The 17,478-nt window shown below is 49.2% G+C and overlaps 1 protein-coding gene across 2 annotated transcripts in view; it reads left to right on the forward strand.

Moving 5' to 3' along the window:
- The first annotated feature begins 283 nt into the window (after positions 1-283).
- The window catches only part of CTBP2 (C-terminal binding protein 2), a 204,786-nt gene continuing 187,591 nt past the window's right edge, over positions 284-17,478 (forward strand). Inside the window, exon 1 of one of the 2 annotated variants that reach the window (XM_006143911.3) lies at positions 284-302. The gene's annotated coding sequence lies outside the window, so the exon portion shown is untranslated. The remainder of the gene's footprint in view (positions 303-17,478) is intronic. The other variant, XM_014586074.2, reaches the window with a different exon arrangement.

Genomic DNA, 17,478 nt, shown 5'->3' on the forward strand with positions numbered 1-17,478 from the left:
TCCAGGTGGACCCTCTGCGGTACCCGGCAACCCCGGAAACGCCCCTCCCTTGGCGTCGCCTTTTCTCTTGTAAATCGCAAGCCGCTTCCCGCGGCCGGAACGTCGCCGGGAGGTGTAGGAATGGGCCCTGCCCCCCGTGCCCGCTTCCTCCTTCCTCCCGCCGGCCTTTGTGCAGGGCGGGCCAGCTTCGATCCGGGAGGTGGGGGCCCGGCCCGACGCCGTGTCCCGACTGCTGCGGGATCGCTCCCTTTGGTCCGCTTGGCTGGAACGGAGAAAGCGGCGAGGCTACGCGGGACACCGAGGTGGGCCCGGAACCCGTGGCGGAGGCTCAGAGCAGAACCGGGTACTTGACTGGATCGTGCCTGAGCCCTCCTGAGCCTCCCCACCCCCTAGGGATCGCGGACTTTGGGCGCCTCTGACCTGAGTCGTGGTGTCCCTGGTCCACCTAGTGGACGCTCGGGAAGGTTTGTTGATTGACTGCGTGATGGTTGCCGAGATGCCAGCCATGGTAAATACCCACCGGCCTCAGTACGACGTATCTGGCTTGGGATCCGGTCTCTTAAGTGGAGTGTTGGGGCGCGGTTCTCGGACAGCCTTCGGATTTGGGTATTTTCGGTTGTACTACAAATAGCGCGGTAGTGGTTAGTGCGGGAAACTGCGAGGGCCACTGAGACCTTCCGCAGAACTGTGACATTTGCATGCCTCGGTTGTTTTCTCTGCTTGTCACTGGCAGCTCTTCAACACGTGGAGCCTGGTGAGTCATGCAACTGGAGGTTGCCGGGGCACTAAGTGGTAGGGCCGGCTCTATCGGGTCCTTTTCACTTTTGCACCGTCTTATTGGTGAAGGAATTTCTGTGCCGTTTGACTCTGCCCTTTTTAGATTTCCCGTGGTGCTCCAGAAATCCAGACAGGCATGTATGTTACTATTTTTGTTAAAGGAACCCTGTAATGACTGTTCAGTGAGCATTTACTTAGCTCTGGCACTAGCTTTTCAGGTAGTGGCTGTGTGTCGTTGTATCTGACTTTCACAAGAAGGGGTGATGTGTAAGGAGGAGGTAAAGGTGATTTGCCCACGAGTGCCTGGTGAAGTGGCAGAACTGAACTTTGAACCAGGCTGTGGGCAATGGGGTCGCGACTCCCCAGTGGGAGGAGGAAGTCCTGCCTGGCATGGAGCCTCTCTCCTTGCCCTCCTGGAGGGCAGGGCACTGGGAGTGATGCTGGCGTATTTTCCCCAGGAGTCTGGCTTTTTTGTTTCGTCCTTTAGTGATTTTTTTGATGGGATATGGCAGTCTAATGCCAAAGAGGGGTTTCTGGATCGTTTCCTGGACAAGGCCTATTACAGCTCCCTGCACTTCACCGGTGTGTGTTTATAACCGCATGGCCCCAACCTGAGCCCTGCAGCAGGCACTTTAGACCGGGGTCCTGTGGGGTGCATGGGGGAAAATTCTCTGGATCGCACTGTCCAGGCAAAGCCCAGACACCAGCCCCCGACTGGACCGCCAGGGCTGGGCACAGCGCTGGGGCTCCAGCCACGTTCCCTCGTTTATTCTCAGTCCTCAGAGATGGGGGGGTAATAGTTACTCTTTTACTGATGAAGGGAGGTTAATTTGTAGGAGTTAAGAGAGCCAGACGCTTAGCCAGTTCCAACTCTGTTGCTTTGGTTTCTCTGTAGTTGGGTGAGACTTTCGACTGGGACTTGGGAATGTTTGGTTTGGCCACTCCAGCCAGGATGAGACCCCTTTCCTTCCTCATCTCATTTCTCCCTTGCCCTTCCTCTGAGTGTCTAGAATGCAACCTCACACCCACCCTCCAGAACACGTGTGCACACACAACCTGGGATTCTGTGGCTAGCTTTCTTTCACAGTGCTTAGGGTTTTATGTGGTAAAAGTGGGTTTACAGGCCAGGTATCGTTTTCAGTAGGTCTGACTCCAGTGTCCATGTTTGAGGTCTGGGTTGGAGTGATCTGCAGTCCTCTCTAAGCAGGCATCCTCTTTTGTGTGTCCTTCATTTGAGGGAGGGTCTTGAGGCCAATGGGATCATCTCCCCACCCTCGCTCCTACTCCATCCAGTCCAGCTCCCACTGCTGCTCCTCACTTTTTACTGGATCCATTATACATATCTTAAAATAGGATCTGGTTCCTGTTCAGCATAGGGGGGCTTGGGGGAAAAGACAGGAAGATGGTTAGATTTCTCCTGACTGGGAGAGTTTACACCCACCTTGTGAAAAGCAGGGAGAAACTTGATTCCACTGACTGAGCTTCCTTTGGGTTGCAGCCCTGCATTTGTGTGGCATGGGCCTAAGGAAGGAATTTGAGTTAATACTCCTGAACAAAAGGAACAGCTTTCTTTCCACTGAGGCTATCAGAGAACTCAAGGGAATGGCATAAGGTTGGGTGTGTCCTGAACTCCGGAGACAAGCCCTGCTTAGGTGATTAAGTCACCTGAAAGGCACCCAGAGCAGGTGATGCTGGAGCCTTCCAACTGACCTTGGCTTCCTGTAGAGGGTAAGGGCCCCACGAGGTGGAGATTTTCCTGAAAAACAGGCTTTCCTTTAATTATAAGATTACCTTCCTGCTCCACAACCCTTCTCTTCCGTGCACGAACACGTGTGTGCTTGTGGACACGTGTGCTCTCAGGAAGTCCCTGCAGTCTTCTGGCACTCCAGGGCCCTGTGGGCTGGGGGTGGTGGGGATGAAGCTTCCTCCCCATCTCAGCCTTTGGGTTCTGCCCTGCCTCGTGGATGACTGAGGGAAGTGCTGGGAGGTGTCTCTTGACAAATTAGTCATGTTAGCCCCGGTGTCCTGGCTCAGCTCCAGCTTGGGTAATGATTATATTCTGTCTATTTTAAGTCCCCCCTGCAGTTTTCAAACAGGTCTCCATTCCGCTTCACTCCACACGGAAAGGGTGGTGCATGGGTGGGCTGTAGCAGGGCCAGCCCCTGCCTCCCAGGAGGGGCATGAGGAGTGAGAACTGCTTGTGGGGGGTGGGGCAGTGCCGTCCTGCCTGGAAAGGGAGCAGGGCTGGGTCTCAAAGGCATGGAAGCACAGCATGGTTCTTCAAACCCCTTACAGATAGCGCACAGCATGCATGTCTGGTGGATGGTCATTTCCCGAGCGCCAGGGATTGTGGGCAATCTCAACCCACGTGTGGGTCTGTGGCGCAGCAGGTCTGAACCCCTGTCCTGGGCCAGGTTTCGGGGATGCAGAAACCCCACTGAAGTGGGCGTCTAGATTTCTCCAGCAGAGCACGTGGGCAGGGCCAGATGATCAGCTGCCGTGGGTGCTGTGGGGAACGGCCAGGTTCCCTGAGCCATGGTGTTTACGCAGAGGTCTGTTCCCTCTCGCTGGCCCTCCATGGACTTGTTGCTCTTCTTTCAAGGTTAAGGATTTTTTTCCCCCCATATGCACACATCCTTCCTTCTCGTTTCCCAACGAAGCTTGGGATTAGGAATGTGGTTTTAACTGACAAAAGCCAGAGATTTCAGAGTAGAAGCTAGAATTCTCTCTGTAATGATGTCTTCCTGGGAATTTAGGAAGGGCCTTAAGTAGGGTAAGTAGTGGGCAAAGGGAGCCACACAAAATTATTTTAGTTTTTTTGGTAGAAGTTTTACATTTGTCGTCATCGAGTCTGTGGTGTCCACGGGAATGAAGGAAGTGGGGTTGTGACTCAGACTTGCCCGGGCCATGTCTTCACTGTGTGACCCAGCAAGGCCTGAGAGCTTAGAAGCAAACTCCATATGCTGCGCTAGCCCCTCGGAAGTGTTATTTAAAATGTTTCTCCACGAGGAAGCTGAGAAAGGGTTTTTCCTGTTTGTCTTCTAGAGCTGCGATCAGATTTGGAAATGGACTTTTTTTTTTTTTTTTTTTTTTTTGGCCATAGGGTGTGTGTGTATGTGCTCACTAGAGATAGAGACAGAGAAAGAGAAAGTGAGAAATCACCCCCCCAGGGGTGATGACCACGCTGCAATCCCTTCTTCGTTCTCCTTTCAGGATTTTGGGCATGCACACACACATGCTTGGCATGTTTTCAGGCCTCCAAATCTGGGACTCGAACCGTAGAGTTGGCCATGTGGGATCCAGCACCTTAACCACCATGCATCCTGCTGACCTGTGGATTTTTTTCTTTTCAATGTCTTCCATGAGTGAGAAAGACAGAGATGATACCCCTGACAGAGTCTTAACCCCACCATCCATCTCTCCTCACTGTAGCCAGCCTAGATCATGGGCCTGCATGTGCCTGGCATGGATATGTACATTCCCGGAGAGACCAGAACCTCTTCTTGTGGGTCAGCCTTGCACAGTACTCCCCAACCCCTCCTGCTTCCAGATTCAGTGTCGTTAGTGAGAAGAGGGCTGAGTTGGTTTCTTTTCGTTTGTTTTTAAGAATTATTTTTATTTGGGACCAGCAGTTAGTGTAATGGTTATGTCGCTAGACTCCCATGTAGTCGATCGCAGTTTGCGTCCTGGACCCAGTGGCTTAAAACTCACGCCGGGAGCGTGTGCATGCGTGCCCAAGATCCCAAGAGGAGAATAGAGGAGAAGGGATTATAGCGTGGCCATTCCCCCTGGGAGGTGATTTCTCACTTTCTGTCTCTCTCTGTCCGGCGATTGCGTGCACCCTATAGCAAAAATCTCTTTTAAAAAAATAAAAGAATTATTTTTATTTAACTTAATTAATTCATTCATTCATTTTCATTTGACCAGAGAGGGACAAAGGCGGGGGGCGGGGGGAGGGAGTGAGAAAGCAAGCCGTCAGGCCTAAGACTCAACTGCCATTGGCCATGTGGGAGTCCAGCACCCTCAACCACTACACCACCTGCTGGCCCCGGGCCATGCCTTTCTTTAGGTGGGAGTTTCTACACCCGTATGATTACTTTGTATGTCAGGGTGCACACTCAGATCCAGAAGCTTTGCCCTGGGGACACCAGCAGTCCACTTGGGGAGCACTGACCACCACGCTGCACTGTATGGTCACTTTGGTAAGGGCAAGGTCCAACTGGAAAGCCGTGAATGTCTTCCCTCCTTTTGAAGGAAGGGCCAGGGGGTGTCTCTTTCTAAAAGCTTAGTAGAGGCAACAAGGTACCGATGGGATAGACTGTTCTAGAAAGTGTGGCAAAAAGAGATGGGAAGGAATGCTTGACTTCTTTCTGGCACTTACGAAGCTCTTGCAAAGAGCTTCGGTTTCAGAATCTGTAAAGAAAGGGTAATGAGAGGGTGTGTTGTACAGATTAAATGAGGTAATGTTTATAAAGTGCTTAAAACAGGCTTGACACATCATAGGTGTTTGTTACATTTTTGAAAATACAATAAAATGGAGTAAGCCAGCTGTCCTTGCCCTAAGGAAACCCATAGTGTGCCCCTGACAGTCTGTGTGGAGGTCAGAGGGTCCAGATGTAGGTGTTCCATTGGGTGTTTGGTGACATCAGAGAGGCTCCCTGGACCTGATAGATTGGCTGTGCAGAGTAAGGGACATGCTTGCCAGTCAGACATGGTAGGTGGGGACAGCGGGCCCGGTCCTAAGGGACTAGACCCGCAATAGAAGGAAGTTTTTATCCTTTGTGTGTAATGAGTTTATGGAGCCAGGTGAACTGATTTATTTGGGGAGGGGGGTGGGGGAAGACATGGGAGAAGCTTCTGGGGATGGAAGGCCCAGATCTCAGTGCTATTTTTAAAATACCTGCAACACGCAGGGTAGGGAAGGGCAGGGGCTGGCGGGGCTGGCAGGGCTGGCTTAGCTAGGGAGCAGCTGGGGCCCAAGTGATGAACTTTAAACCATTTCAGAAGTTTTCAGTCTGTAGAATGTTACTATGTATTTGGTCACTCCAAGAAATGCCTAGTAAAATATTTACTTTCTATTTAAGACCTACTTTCCCTTCCTAGAGTGGGAAGAAAAAAATTACCTGCTTTGCCTGATGGACAGCCAGCGTGAGGCCCTGTCCGTCTGCCCAGCTTTCCTTGACAGGTGGAGCCTGTTGAGAAGGATGGCTCAGGTTTGAAATCTCCACTCCTGCCCAGCACCACTTTTTAGAGTAGATAAACCCGGTAAAGGAGGACATGACGGGCTATGTTCCCAGGGCATTCTGTTTAGAAAAAGACCGCCTATCTGTCCCCTCCCTCCGTGCGTCTGTCTTCATGGCTCCCTTTACCCCGAGTCCTGAGCTGTGGGAGGTTTGTCCCAGCAGTGGCTGTGACAGTTGATTTTCTTCCCGGAGTCTTGTTTGGTTCATCTTCCTGGCCCTAGTGGGTGCTTGGTCAATAGCAGCTTTGGTAACTGGACCGGGTCCGGCTCGGTGGCAGATTTGTTATGGGTGTTGTGCAGTTTACTGACCAGAGGCCTTGGAAATGGGATGACAGTTACTATCTCCTCCCGGGATATTCGTTTGCTCACAGACATTGACTGAGCACCCACTATGGACTAGGCATGGTATGGATTTGTGTGCGCCATGATGAAATGTTTTCTGGTTCAAATTTTAGAATGAACTTATTTTTTTCTGCACCTGGGCAGGGTTACTGCTCTCCAGTTATGTTCGGCTCCACGTGGAAGGAGTAGGGTCATGTGTGTGGAATGCTGGGAGGAGAGCTAGGGGGCTCTGACTACGAAGGTGTCTGGTGAAGAGACATTGCCTTCAGGGCTGGCTGGTCACTTTATGGACCAGTGGTTTCTTTGGGCTCAATTCATGCCATTAAAAATCTCACTTGGAAAGCAGGATGGTCCTTGAAAATGCCTTTGGGAAACAGCCGGTTGTAATGCAGTGGCATCTCAGCAGACCCTGGGTCAGGGTCAGAATGTCATATTTCCACATTTGCAAATCTTGGGGGTGCTGATGCCTGTGGAACGTGCTCACATATGGGCTGTTTGTTACCATTGTTGTTAGTGATGGAGTCACGGTACTGGGATAATGGCGATCCTGTAGCTGTGGTGGTGTTGATGTAATGGGGAGCGACAGTCCTCTTACCTCTGCCTGGTTTGCAGCTGCACACAATGTGCACCACTTTTTTTTTTTTTTGGAGAGATTTTTCACTAGGGCACGTGCACTCGCCAGACAGACAGAGAGAGACATAGAGACAGCGAGAAATCACCCCCCAGGGGGGATGGTCACGCCACAATCCCTTCTCCTCCATTCTCCTCTCGGGATCCTGGGCACGCACGCATGCACACGTGCCCAGCACGAGTTTTAAGCCACCGGGTCCAGGACTCGAACCGTGGTCGACTACGTGGGAGTCCAGCGACATAGCCATTATGCTAACTGCTGGTTCCCAACGTGCACCACTTTTATGTTCAAGCTCCATCCCTCCAGAACACCGGGCTACAATGGAGTACAATTCCTGGATATAAAGTTGGGACTAGGGGCCTCCCAGGGGTACGGAGAGATCCTTTGTGTCCTGTTGTAGCAGGATGGAGCAGATGAGTGCTAGCACCCCTCAGCCAGTGCCAACCCTACTCATCTCACCATGGTCCACAAACGTGTGTTTTTGTAGTCGGCATTGTTTGGTAAGAACCTGGCTGTAGGCTTGGTGGTTTTAACATGAGTGACTCATGCAGTCTCCAGGGAGGACCTGGAGTCCAGGTGGCTCCAGGGGATGGCCTCTGCAGCAGGAGAGTCCCTCTCTAGGGGCCCTACCCAGTGTCCTGTTGGAGAAGCTCTAACATCTGTATTTTTAGCAAATTCCTCCAGGTGGTTCTTAATGCAGCCAGCCCAGAACCTGCCAACAGCACACAGACTGTCTTTCTTTAAAACAAACCACTCCCCCAACACACACCCACACACTTGAGTCTCGTAATTGAACATTTGGCATGAAAAATGGTTGAAAGAAGATTTTTTTTATATAACTTGAATAACCCCCAAAATTGGGTGAATAGTTTTGAAGATTGCAGTACAGATTTTTTGTACTACTTATTCTCATTCTTTGGCTTAAGAGGGATTCTCCATCCCCTCAAACGTCACCAGGCATTCCTAGGGTGTGAGAACTTCTCCGTGTGTCTGTTAGAATTGGAGCTGGTTCTGTATTCAGATGCACTTGACATTTAACTTCATCTCTCCACCAGTCAGCAATGTTTATTGAGATGAGTCTGGGTCGAGTGTCACAAGATGGTTTTTACAAATTATATTTTAGTAAGATATGAACCACTCAATGAAGCATACTTCGAATGCCTACGTACACAAGTCAAAGATGGAATCCACAGAGTCCGTGCTTTTAACATAGGCTCATTTGAGCATTAACATAGATGAGCAAAAGGCATTTTCGCCTTGACCCTTAGGAGCTTTGCAGAGGGCTTCATGTGTGCCTATGGCATCATTTCACTGTGACGTCAAACACTCACCGATAGATTTGGGGTTGGTGCCTTTCATTTAGAAATGAACATGAACACATTTTGCCACAAATAAATCCTTTTCGTCTGGGTTGGTGAATTTATTAATAGGCTTCAGCGAAGCTGAGAGCTTACCTTTATTCTGTTTGTAGAAACACTTTGTCATACAGTGCCTTTTATTTTCAGTCACAACCCTTTGTGAGATAGTGAAGCAGGGTGGTTATTTCCACGTGAGGCATAGGCACGCCATGTGGACGGTCCCACAGGTAATTAATGAACAACCAAGAACGTGTTTCTTCCCACCGATGGCTGTGTGAGGAGTGACTGTGGACTCAAATTCTTGGGATGAAGGGATGTGTACACATTTGAAGGCAGGAGCAGGGGAATCCATGCAGTTTCTAGAGTTCAGGGCATTTGGCAGAAGTTTCCTATGTTAGTCGAAGGGTGAATGTTAGGGTATCCATTGGGAGTCCTCCAATGAGGAGTGATTCAAGGGGCCTCCACTCCTTGATAGGAGGTTGGTAACTGGCTCTTAGGCAGACAGGCTTCTTCTTGGTTTGGGTAACAGCTTTCTGGGTGAAGTTTGGGATGCCTTTTGAGTTGCTTGTAGAGCTATTAACTATGAGAGAAACTGGCAGCCAAGATCTGAACTGTTACCTGGCTCACTGACCCAGGACTTAAGTGTTCTGGGGGCTACTTGTTAACAGGCCTCCATATAGCCAGGAGTTTGTCTGCTTGATTACTAGAAGTGGCAGCCTTCAGAGCCCAAGCAGTTCCTTTTGGGGCTGCTTTTGGACTTGGGTTAGCAAAGAAATGACTTTATGATTTATGGTGTTTATGAAAACTAGCATACCTATCTATTTTTGTATAGACATCTTAATAGAGATTAAATGCAAAATAAAACAGAATGCATGAACAAAGATATTCCCATAAGCAATATTGTAGTGTTAGGCAGTGTAATTATGTTTTGTACACTTCCCAATTAAGCAGTTATGCATTACTGGGAAAACTACCTTTCAGAGATTTAGAAAAGCTTTATAATTTAGTAAATCAAATAAAAATAGATGTATGCTATTTTAGACATAGGGTTTAACCATGTTACTTGATCTGATAAAATAACTCATTTTGGAATGGTGTGCTACAACTTTATGTTGTAACATTGAAATGAATTTGCTTCTTCTGAAAATAGCCTGTTGAACAAGGATCTGCTTCAAATAAAGCTCCTACTCTGTGCAGGATGCTGCGTGTGTGTGTGTGTGTGTGTGTGTGTGTGTGTGATGGTGGGGGGGATGGTTACCAGGGTTGCAGAAAGAGTAAAGAGTGATGACTTTTGAGTTCAGCAAAACAATAACAAATGTGAATATTTGGAGTGGATGCATGGCTGAGATTGGATTGTTCCTGGCCCAGAGGTCAGGGAGGGAGACCTGCCAAAAGAGTTGACTGGAGTTCCTGATGTTCAGGTATACGAAATGTAGCAGTTAAGAACAAAGCCAGGAGGCTGGCAGGTGGTGTGGTGGTTAAGGGCACTGGACTCACACAGGGCCTACCTCGGTTTGAGTCTTGGAACTGGCTCCCGAACTTGGCGGCTTCCTTTCTCACTTTCCCTCTCTCTCCCTCTCTCTCTTTCTCTCTCAATCTGGTCAAATTAAAATAAATAAATAAAAAGAAAGTTCAATAAAAAATTCTTTCAGAAAAAAAATTTAGGGGGGAAAAAAAAGAACATAGCCTGTGGGACTATCAGATGGCATAATGGTTATGTCATTGGACTCCCACATAGTTGACCACAGTTTGAGTCTTGGACCCGACAGCTTAAAACTCACACCAGATGCATGTGCATGTGTGCCCAAAATCCTGAGAGGAGAACAGAGAAGGGATTGCAGCGTGCGCAATTTCTCACTTTCTGTCTCTCTGTCTCTCTGGTGAGCGCATGTGCCCTGTATCAAAAATCTCTCTTGGGACCAGCAGTTAGCTTTATGGCTATGTCGCTGGACTCCCACGTAGTCGACCGTGGTTTGAGTCCCGGACCTGGTGGCTTAAACTCACGCCGGGCGCTTGTGCGTGCATGCCCAAGATCCTGAGAGGAGAATGGAGGAGAAGGGATTGCGGTGTTGCCATCCCCCCTGGGGGGTGATTTCTCGCTTTCTGTCTCTCTGTCTCTCTCTGTCTGTCTGGTGAGCTCACGGGCCCTATAGCAAAAACCTTCCTCCCACCCCACCCCCCCCAAAAAATCTCTCTTAAAACAAAACAAGACAGACTGTGGACAAGCAGTCATATACCTTGACCCTGCTAATGACTAGCTGGGGGATACCTTGAGCAAAAGACACCACCTCTTGGAGGTATTTGTATCCACTGCAGGGTATTGGTGAGATCTAAAAGAGTTTCACAAGTACTTGAGTTTTCAAATGTAGGGGTTCCTCACTAGCTTTCTCTTTCTGTGGAATTAGGGAATGAGGTATGGGAAGTGGGAGGGTCTGGGCTGGAAGGGACCACAGGTGGCTGTGAGTTCAGACTTAGCTTTGAGGGTGGTAGTGGGCTTCTGAGAAATACTGTCCCCAGATGTCCCATTTTAAAGTGATGGCTGAGGTGCCTGGGAGACTGAGCCAACAGTGGTTTTAGCCAGGGCAGGTGAGGTGAAGGTGGAGGAGCTGCCAGTGTGAGAGGCAGGCTGGCAGGACGGGGAGGTGGTGTCCAGGAGCTCCCTGGGCTTGGACAGGGCAGCTGGGTGGAGGGTGGTGGTGATATTTGTTGAGGTTTGGGTGGGGTGGGAAGAGAAGAAGAGGAGCTGGGTTTTGCATCCATTGTGTCCTGGAGACAATATGAATTTCTGTTGGAGACATAGGTGTGGAGCTCTTGGCCAAAGGGCATCTGGAATCCCAGGGATGGGCACCACTGCCCCTCAGGGTATAGCATTGATGGCTGGCCCCATGGGATCAGGGAGGCCATGGGGTGTGGTTGCATGCTGCCCTAACTGGGTTTCCTTGTCTGGAGATGTTTTTCCTCTTGAGCCAGTCAGAGTTCTGCAATGTCCAGGCGGGCAGGCCTTGGTAAACTTATTTGGACTTTGGCAAGGGCCTGACTGGATGCTGACAGTCAAGTTTTCAGGAAGGGAACAGCTGTATGCTAGGCACTGTGATGGGTATTTTGAGGCTGTCTTAGATCTTACAGATGAGAGTCCCCAGACTCAGAGTTGTGACATGGGGTCTGCATGAGGACTTGGGAGCATGTGATAAATTACCTTTTGAACCCAGTGATTCTCAGTGAAACCTGAATTTCTATATGGTTCTGGAGCACCTGGGTGTGATCCAGCTGAGACCTACTCCTGAGAGTGGGCCCCAGGCTATTTTATCAGTGTCACTTCTACTCTCTGCCCCCACGTAGGTCATCTGCAGGCAGGCCACTGCAGGCAGGCCGCTGTAGGCAGGCCACAGGGTGGTTGGGGATCTCTGGCAAAAGAGACCAGCAGGGGGAAGCCTCAGCCCTTAGCTTCCTAGGTGACCTTGGGTAATCATGGACCATAGGCCTGTTTTCCCATCAACAGGGGCACATGGGTTCTCTAGATCAAGGCAGTTATGGCATTGCCTCGAGGCTAGCACGCTCAGGGTCCCAAGGCCCCAAGGCCATCATACAAATAGCTGTAGGTCAGGTGTGGCCTCTGGGTGGGGCTCAGGGCTTTCCTGATTGCCCCATCTTCCCCCAGTAGGCAGGGTTGAATTGGGTTCTGGAGTGGTTGAGGTTGTGGGAGTAGGTAGATCTCCCGATCCTCTCCCGTCAGGGCTGTTTCTGCAGGAAGGGGGCAGGCCAGTGGGAGCCTTTTCTATCCCTCGCTTAGGAGCAAATGTCACTGGCAGTAGACTGACGGGATGTGATGGCCCTAAATGTGAGAGATGGAACCCTGACGTAAGAGCAATTAAGGGAAAGTAATTGAGGGGAATTCATTTCTCATTTCCTGGCCACTGAAGTACCGGAGGTAACTCAGTGATTTTCCCTGACAAAATTGTTTGAAGTGTCATTGCATTTCAGGGGGCTGTGTAAGTGTGTAACAGAACCCTTCCTACCAATGCTCGGCTCTCTTTCGGGTACCAGGGCATGCAGGGGTAAGCCTGCCCTCTTGTTGGAAAAGCTGCTGTGGCTGTGGTGGGATTTTACAGTTTACTGCTTAGGGAACATTGTTTATGACTTATTTTTTTTTTTTAGGGGAATCACTTTTTAAAGATTCATGTAGATATTACTTAACATAGTAAATTCACCCTTTTGGCTTGCAGTTCTGCAGGTTTGACCCATGACATGTACGTGCTGTGGGGTTGCAGAACAGTCCCTCACCAAGGAAAACTCCCCCGTGTCCCTTTGTATTTATGCCCCACCTTCCCATCCTGGTTCCTAGCTGTCACTAATCAAATAATTTCTTTTTGAAAGTGGAGAAGGCAGACTAGGAAGTTGGTGGAGATCAGTAGATGTTCGTGTGAGGGGTGGGGAGTTTCTGGGACATTCGTCACGTCTGAGAATTGCACACGGTCCACGAGAGTGCTCTGGCCACAGCACATGGCCTCGTCTAGGTGACTCCCTCCTTGTGCCGTCCTGGTTATACCTGAGACTTAAGAACTGGATCATGCTAGACTGGGTGGATCAGAAGATGCTCACTGCAATCTGGGTCTTGTCTGCTTCATTAAACTCCCAGATCCCTAACTCCCCAACCTCCCTCCCCCAAGAGTGGGCAGACTGGCCCCCTCTTGCAGGCCTCAGTGCATCTAAGGCCATCCTCCTTGGGCTCCCTTGGCCACGCCCACAACAGCTGCTCAGTCCTTTTCACACTGTGTCCCGCCAGCTCCTCTTGGAAGGTGCCTGGGAACAGGTGTCTCTTCGTCCACCATGGCCATTGGCTCCAGGTCTGGAGGGCCACCAAGTCACCAGCTACTTCCTCCTTTCTCCTTGGGAGAAGTGACTTTGGAGACGGTCAGGTGGTGTACTTACTGTGTGCCGTGCTTACTTCCCCTTGCTTGCCGTCCCATGTTCCTGGACTCTGGATGGCCCAGGGAAGTTGGCTATCCCTCAGGTCCCCATTTATTTTCCTGAAGGTAGAGGCCAGCCAGACCAGCCACCTTCTTGTGGAGGTGTCTTGTGGGAAGCCTGAAGGACCCTAAGAGTTTTCCTGGTGGGGAATGTCAGCTACCAGAGCCTGTGCCAGCCTTGCAGCACTGTGGGTGTAGGCCCCACCTTTGTAGAGTTCTGGGTTTGATTCTTACCCCTGCCAGTTCCTTGTGTGTAAAATAGGGTCATAGTTTCTCTCACAAGGAGGCATTTAGTGAGGAGGTGCCAGGAGTTCTTACCCAGGTGCCTGGCACGGGGGACGTGCCTGGCAAGCATTCTTCATTGCACTTGGGGATGTGAGTTGCAGCTGACTCACTTTCCTCAGTTTTTAATACTCTTATTATTTCCGTTGAGTTTGGGGGATACTTTATGAAATGAGTCTTGGAATTATTTTTAATTGTTAATCAGAGATCGCTGAATTTGTTATTTTCTGGTTGCCGGAAATATCCTTTCCCTGCTTATTATTTGTTCCTCCAGTGCCATTCAGGGGCTTAGGGCATTGAAAGAACCTGAACTCATGTGGGCTGGCTGCTCTGGCATTTCCAGTGATCAGGGTGCATCGCGTGTGCGTGCATTTGCTGTCTGAGAAGCCCTTTGATGTCTGTGAGCTCAGACTAAACATGACCTTGATTCCTGGCCTGAAACTAATGTCTCAGTGCCCTTGGCATCTTTGGGGTGATTATCTGTGCACTGCCATGCAGCGAGTGTGGTGGTAACGTGGACAAATGCTTACAGGATTTTAGGGGACCTCCAGGAGTAAAGACACCGGGACACCTGAAAGATGGGCACCCCGGCTTGTCCTGTGGGCTCAAGAGGCCACGAGGCAAATGCTGCTGGAAGAGCTATGGCTATGTGCACTCTGGCAGTTCTGAGTTTGGGAGAGCATTTTTACAGCCATGGAAGACCCGAGTCCTGGTAGGAGAGCCTGCAGCACCCATCCACAGTGAGATTCTGGAGCCCAGCACTGCCACCTCTACCATGAAGCAGTTCCCTCGGGAGTCTTTGGCCATCAAATAAAAGCTTCCTAAATGAATTTATCACAACGAAAGTTAAATACTGGATTTTATTTCAGTAAGGGGGAAACTGGGAGCTAATTAAATGGATATACTCATCACTTCAATCATGGTGATGCTTTCACGGGCCGTCCGAACTCGTCAAGTTGTGTACATTGACTATGTGCAGGTTTTTTGAACATTACTCATACCTCATTAAAGCCGTTTAAAAAAAAATGGAAGGGAAGGGACAGCAGATGGAATGGTGGTTAAGGCAGTGGTTTCCCAAATGGCTGACTGCTGTTGAAGTCCCAGACTTGGCTTGAAAATCACACCCTGCATGTGTGTGTGTGTGACGAAAATCCCAGGAGAAGAATGGAGACGGGATTGTGGCATGGTCATCCCCGCTGGGGAGTGATTTCTCACTTTCCCTCTGTCTGTGTTTCTCTGTCTGTCTCTGGGGAGCCCATGTGCCCTATGGCAAAAACCTTAAAGAGAGAAGGGAGAAACATGCTTTGTAGTCATAAAGGGGATGTCACCAAGTATTGCCATCCCCAACAATAGGAGCAATCCATAGACCTTGTCACAGCATCATTTGTCACCTGAGCACTGCTGTGGGGAGCTGAACACAGTAGGACCACGGTTCAGGGTGCCTTCTCAGAACTCTCTCATGGTAGGTCCTAAAATTCTAAAATCTAAGATCCTAAAATCTAAAATTCTTGTATGGAAATGAGTTGACAGGGACCCAGCTGTGTTCAGGTGAGGTGAGTAGCTTGCTATCTTCTGTCCAGGCTCAGCTGGCCCAAAGCTCCCAGAATGTATTAAAATATTTTGAGCAGGGTGCGTAACATTAAATCACTGCTGGGTAGAGAGCCTTTTAAGAAAAGCCTCTGCTTTCATTCAAGGCTCTTAGAAGTAAATTTATCTGGCAAAATAATAATAGTAGTTACTGTTTATTGAATACCAGGAATGTGCCAAGTGGGGAGAACTTGGAACTGTATTTGGTGGATTCCTAACATAATAGGGAATGTGCCTCCTGCAGGCTGGAGGCGCCACAACAAAGTAGGCTCAGGGAAGCTCACTGAATAACTCAAGGACACATAGCTCAGGGCCAGCAGGTGGTGCAGTGGTCAAGGCCACTAGATTCCATATGGCCAAGTGCAAGGTTCAAGTCCCAGACCCAGAGGCTTGAAAATCATGCCAGGTGCATATGCACGTGTGCACAAAATCCTGAGAGGAGGTTGTAGGAGAAGGGATTACTGTATGACCATCCATCTTCCCTGGGGAGTGATTTCTCATTTTCCCTCTCTGTCTCCAGCAAGTGCAAACACTCTGTAGCAAACTTTTTAAAAAAAAAATTATGTATTTTAATTTTATTTGTTTTATTATTTTTTAGTTTGACCAGGGACAGAGAGAGAGAGAGAGAGAAGTGAGAAAACAAGCCCAGTCCGGGACTTCAACCATGATCAATCATGTGGGAGTCCAGCACCTTAACCACCACACCACCTGCTGGGCTGTCCATAGCAAACTTAAAAAAAAATGCTGATTTCTTTGCACAGTGAACTAGCTGAGTCAAGAGATGGGTGAACACAGGTATGTTTGGAGTTCGTAAGTTCTACTTCTCCCACCCAGTATCCCAGACTGCAGGGTGAAGTTTTGAACTCCAGAAACTGATAGGCAAGTCAAGAAGCTGGACTAGAGGCTGGAACATCCATTTTTGTTAAAGATTTGGGTAGTGCTTTGCTGTTTTCTTTTTCCTTTATTTCTTTTTAATAACCTTTGGGCTTGGAGAAATTTTCCCTTTGGTTATGATAATCATCCCTTCCTGATATGTAAATTGATTACAGAGGCTCTTTCCAGTCTTGTACATTTGATTATCCACAAACCTCCTTCTGCCTCTTATTTAAACTTATTTTTAGCACAGTCCTTGAAACCTCAGTGTGAGACTGTCCATCTTCTGCTGTTTCTGAACCACTGAAGGTCGTTTCCATGAACTTCATCAAATGTGTTTGCAGTCATCAGTGTGGGAGTGACAGGACCAGCCGAGGCCTGGCTTCGTCTGGACAGTCTTGAAGCATGAGCGTCATTCCTTTGACTCACTTTAGGATGCGTGAATTTGACTGGAGAGTCTGGGCCGGGAAGCCCCAGTGACACTGGGATTATGAGAGAGTGAGATGAATGGAGACTCCGTCATTGACACCAGCCCAGCCCAGGTGGGAGGAGGCATGGGGACCTGTCACCAACCTGCCCTGAGCTTTGTTTCCTAAGGTGTGTGTCCAGAGCTTTGCGGTTCACTTGCTTCAGGTGGAATTAATGCTGCGGTCGTTGCTAAGAGCATCCCTGGCTATGGTTTTGTAGCTTACTGCCAATGTGGGTTTCTTAAATTAGTGAGAGTAGTGTGGCTGGTTTTGGGGGTAGCAGAGTTATCCCTTGTGTGGTCCCCTAGGGTCCTCTCTGAGGCCACGTGAGTCAGCAGCCCGCCCCGGTGGACTCCGGATGTTTTCTGAGCCTTACCTCGGTAAGAATAAAAATGTTTCGGTGCATGATTTGATTTGTTTGCTAGAAGATTAGTACAAACGCAGGAAGGAACCAGAATGTGTGGTGGAGGTGATTGTGAGAGGCTGGCAGAAGGTTATTTACAGATTTTTGCTGACAGTCCTTGTTTAAAGGAATTCCCTTTGGGATTTATGAAGCCTTTCCAATTTATTGTCTTTCCAACTAAGGTAAGCAAATAAATAAGTTATTCTATTTTATTATAAACACAGCCAATGGGAGATTAAAAATAAGAGGAAATGGGGCTCCATTTTTCCAGCCGAGTGTGTTTCAGGAATTTGGAAAGCATCTTGGAAAGGCTTTTTGTTTTGTTTTTGGCTCAAGCACATTGTGCATTTAAAAGATAAAGTCTGACCCTTGATGTTGTGTGCACTGGTCGCCATCCTTGAAGAGAGCCAGCTGCGGTCTGGCAGGAAGGTGGGATAAGCAAGATGGCAGGGACAGAAGTGCTGGGACAGGGGCAGCCCACCATAGTCATAGGCGACTTGAGAAACAAGGCAGAGGAGCCCCTGCAACTCTGTTCTGGGTTTTGTCACA

This window comes from Tupaia chinensis, unplaced genomic scaffold (genome assembly GCF_000334495.1).
Source record: "Tupaia chinensis unplaced genomic scaffold, TupChi_1.0 Scaffold000113_1, whole genome shotgun sequence".
Classification (NCBI taxonomy): Eukaryota; Metazoa; Chordata; class Mammalia; order Scandentia; family Tupaiidae; genus Tupaia; species Tupaia belangeri.